At 46.0% G+C, this 4,252-nt stretch overlaps 1 non-coding gene across 1 annotated transcript; it reads right to left on the bottom strand.

The window, feature by feature from the left end:
- Positions 1-3,258: 3,258 nt before the first annotated feature.
- LOC135910408 (U2 spliceosomal RNA) lies at positions 3,259-3,446 on the bottom strand. Its single transcript, XR_010567054.1, has one exon. It is a non-coding gene; the product is annotated as a U2 spliceosomal RNA (small nuclear RNA).
- Between the last annotated feature and the right edge of the window lie 806 nt (positions 3,447-4,252).

Raw genomic sequence — 4,252 nt, 5'->3', positions numbered from 1 at the left:
ACAATCAAAGTCGTGGCCACTTCACCTGATTCTTTTGTGAGAGCGACAGTGCTTGCGTTGTTTGCGTTTATAGCCCGCCAGATGCTTCGTGGTTTGGTTGTCCGCATTTTCGGCAAACCAGCGTTGAAAAAAGAATGCTTAGCGTTGCGAATTGCCGTTAGGTATGTTTTTTCAGCTGTATAATATTTCAGCCACGCGTTTTCATTATCCCGCAGCTTGGCGAAGCGGAAGAGGCGTTCTTTCTTGTTTTTTAGTCTTCTAAGTTTTTAGCAAACCATGGTTTTTGAGAGCAGGCACGAAAAATAAATTTAGGGATGACTTTTTCGACTAACATATCTATTTTACCCTTAAATAACGTTCGCCACGGCGGCCGCATTTCGATGGGGGCGAAATGCGAAAACACCCGTGTACTTAGATTTAGGTGCACGTTAAAGAACCCCAGGTGGTCGAAATTTCCGGAGTCCTCCACTACGGCGTGCCTCATAATCAGAAAGTGGTTTTGGCACGTAAAACCCCACAATTTAATTTTTTTTTTAAATAACGTTCAGATTTCAAGCACTGACTGACAATGAAAATTTTCTTGGAATATTGGAAGAAAATGATTTAGTTCGATATTTATAGCGGTGTAATTTCCCTTATCGCAGAGTTGAGTGGTCTTTTTGGTGGTTTGTCGTTTTAGTGGAATAATTATAAAGTCGGCTTGAACTACTTTGTGGTCACTTATTTCTGGGAAGTATGAGATGAATTTTAAAGTCTAAAATGCTTTCACAATCTTAGGTTACACGGGTTGGTTTGGATATGATTTGAGTAAAGTTGAAATTAAGGCAAACATTTATAAACTCGATTGCCTCGCTGTGGCTTCCTCCATGAACAGTTAGGTTAGGCCAAGCAATGTTTGGAAAATTAGTCACCAAAGAAGATAATAAGTGTATTAGGGTGCTTGCTTGAAAGTTCGCTTAGTACGCAATGAAGTTTTTCAGGGAAATCCGGGTTTCTTTGCGGGGGTCTGTAGCACACGCCAAGTAAAACGGACTGCGGTGTAGCTTCACATTTTATCTATAGTATCTCGGGATCGGATGAAAGATTAACCAATGTAGATGGTAGTTCCTGGCTAACCGCTAGTAGCACTCCTTTTCCCTTTCTGCCGTCGTGGTCCTTGCGGAAAATTCAGCGTCAGCCAGGATCTCATGATCAGTGACGTCGCTATGAAGCCATGTTTCTGTAAATACGAGTAAGTTGCTGCTGGAGAATGAAACAAGATTAGAAACGAGTTCACGTTTTGAAGTAAAGCTGCGAATATTCGTAAAAATTGCGGAAAGATATAGGGTAGTTTGCGGTGCTGATTGGGGTGTGTTTGAGAATAATTGACATGGTCATGATTGCTACGTTAGTTTCTTTAGTGTCTGGGAGGATTCATCAAATACATAACGTTTTGAACCAATGAACAATGTTTTGAGGCTCAACTTAAATGCTGTAGATTTTGTTTTGGCGAAGGTTACTAGATGCTTTCGGGCATGCTGGACTGAGGGTGAGAAATCTTCACCAACGCCGTAATTTGTGTCTTTGAATTTCTTTCCTTCCGATGAAATCGACTGTTTGACTTTTAATGAGTTAAATTTTACGATCAAAGCCGGACGCGATCAGGTGAATGGCGTCCAAGGCGGTGTGCGCGTTCTATATAGGAAGCATCGGTTGTTAGTTGAAGGTTTTTGCTGATGTGACGAATGAATATTAACGCGACAGCGTTAAGGAGCTCGTGTCGCAGAAAAGCCGGTGTCGTCGGCGTTGGTGTCGATGTCGTCGTCGGCGGCATTGGCCATGAGCGATAAATTCCAGCAGGCACTTTATGAATAAATAACAGCTTGCAAGATGGGCTGGGTGGGAATCGAACCAGGGTCTCCGGAGTGTCAGACGGAGACGCTACCACTCAGCCACGAGTTCTTTTTTTTATTACCGGCTTGGCAAAAGAAAATACAATGTGACTATTACATGGCCATAAAAACAACTAATCAATGCCGGATCAGTATGGTGTGATAAGAACGATGCAGGCTAGTCACTTTCTCCAAAGCGCTTAGCCAATCAGGAGGATCACTCTGTGCACAGAAAAATTCACGTATATATAACACACTTTCAATGAAGTATTCATGTGCTGGGACCTGAACAATGCGCTCATGTCTAATATCCATACGCGTTCGCCATACACTGTGCATGCACAGAAGCATTAACAAATCGACAGGCACTCCCTCTGGTTCCGCGCATGGCAGGAAGCGTATCCCGAAAGCACTTAACGGCAATTCCTTTTTAAGGCTACGTTTTAGAATATCCCACAAAAAAACTGCGTCATGACAGTCCAAAAAGATATGCTCAATCGTCTCCAGTTTTTTGCATATAAAGCAGTTCACAGACCAAGGTACAAAAATGCCTTTGCTTTGCAGCCACGGTTTCACTGGGAGAGTGCCTGTATGTAGTTGAAAAAAGAAAGACTTAAGAGAAGCTCTTGCCGGCATTCGTTTAACTCTCTTAAGAACATCTCGTTATGAACCTAAAACAAATACGTGAAGTGGTTGAGTCTTTCCGAATGCTAAAAGCAAGATTTTCTAGTGAATATCTGGCTGCTGTTACTAGTAAGAAGTTGTACAAAGATCTCGTTGATGTATTCTTGCCTGTACCGTCGTATCGTACAGCACTCAGCCACGAGTTAGATGCTTCAAAGCGGTACAAAAGCGCCTCTAGTGAATGCGGTGTTGCCGTAGAAATGAGCTGTTTCTAAGCCTCAGGCGCGCGTCGCTTGCTCAGGCGCACATTTCGTTGCCGCGCCGAACGCGGCGTTGCTCGACGCTCACCGCGTCCGATGCGGGGCGCGTAGTCGCTGCGCCGTAGCCCATTGTCTTACACCTCTTGGCGGGTCGACGGGAACGCTGTCGCGTTCCACTCTTGAAGGCGAAGCTTAAGCGTCCTCCAATTTTTGCTTCAGAATGAGCGGAGGATTCTTTAGGATTGGGATCATGAATGTCTGCCGCTTTCTTTCTTTTGATTTCTTTTATTTTTCTCGAAGGCCGTAATTAGAAATTTGCTGGCGCGGCTTTCCCGTTTGCGACGCAACAAGTGCGACGCTAAGCACAGATGGAGTGGCAGTTTAATTACTCTCGTGGTTCGCGAACCGGCTTCGTTGCGTACAGTATAAGAATGGTGCGTGTCAAGTCAGTGCTCGCTTCAAGCTTGTGTTCTTCATTTTGATTGAATGAAGTCTCACCTAAGTGAGCGGGGGCCGTTCCCGGAGATAGTGCAATACCGGGCCGACCTGCGGGGGAGTTGAAGCAGGTTTCAAGCATTCCGCCAACTTCCAAAAATAGGTTTATTTCGTGGGCCCGTATAGAACCCGTATCAGATATTAAGCTGATAAGAACAGAGTTTTTTATTATGCTAGTTACAGAACATCAAAACATGGGTGTTACAAACCAAGGCAAAAAGCAGATAAAAGGTGTATAATCTAAAAGGCAAACAAATGTCTAAAAATACTAGTTAGTGGTGTTAGTAATAGAAAAGGCTAAAACTGTAACGGTGTAAAGGGGGCAAAAACGCTTATCTAAAAACATAAGAACATTAAGGGGTGCCTATGTGGGCTTTAGGAATTCTTGCGGATGCGTTGATAGTGTCGCTGATGCATAGGCGTTTCATAGTTTATAGGTATTGCCTACTACACAGCCTACGCATCACACGATCGTTCCCCTGATCCCAGGTGCCAAGGCAGCCAACGACAACCGCGTCCACCGTCACGCGTTGGAACCGCCGGAGGAGATGACGCTGCACGGGGGCGTACTTCTCCTCCTTAGCCTTCTGGGCGTCCTGGAACATCGTTGTGGATGTCGTTGGTTAATCTGTAGAAAAACTGTCAGAGGCACTACTGGTACACTCGCGAGGCACGCGAGCACGTTCCGAAGCGCCACCGCTGACTCTGCGCCGTTGCCCTCTCCCGTGGCGCAAGAGCGTCCGTTACCTCGGCCTGCAGATAGACTGCCGCGTCAACTTCAATGCGGCCGTCTCCCACATCTGCAGGCAATCACGGAAATTCGCCAGCGCCGCGCGCTCTCTTCTCGCGCGTGGACACGGATGCACGCCGCAACTCGCACTGCGCGTTTACAACTCTGTGGCCACATCGAGGGCACTCTACGCCCTCCCCACCACCAACTCTCGATCGGCGAATTGGAATGCCATTGACATGGCGCACCGTGCTGTGGTGCGAGAACTATAC

This window comes from Dermacentor albipictus, chromosome 4 (genome assembly GCF_038994185.2).
Source record: "Dermacentor albipictus isolate Rhodes 1998 colony chromosome 4, USDA_Dalb.pri_finalv2, whole genome shotgun sequence".
NCBI classification, from domain to species: Eukaryota; Metazoa; Arthropoda; class Arachnida; order Ixodida; family Ixodidae; genus Dermacentor; species Dermacentor albipictus.
This window is presented reverse-complemented; position numbering and strand designations above follow the sequence as displayed.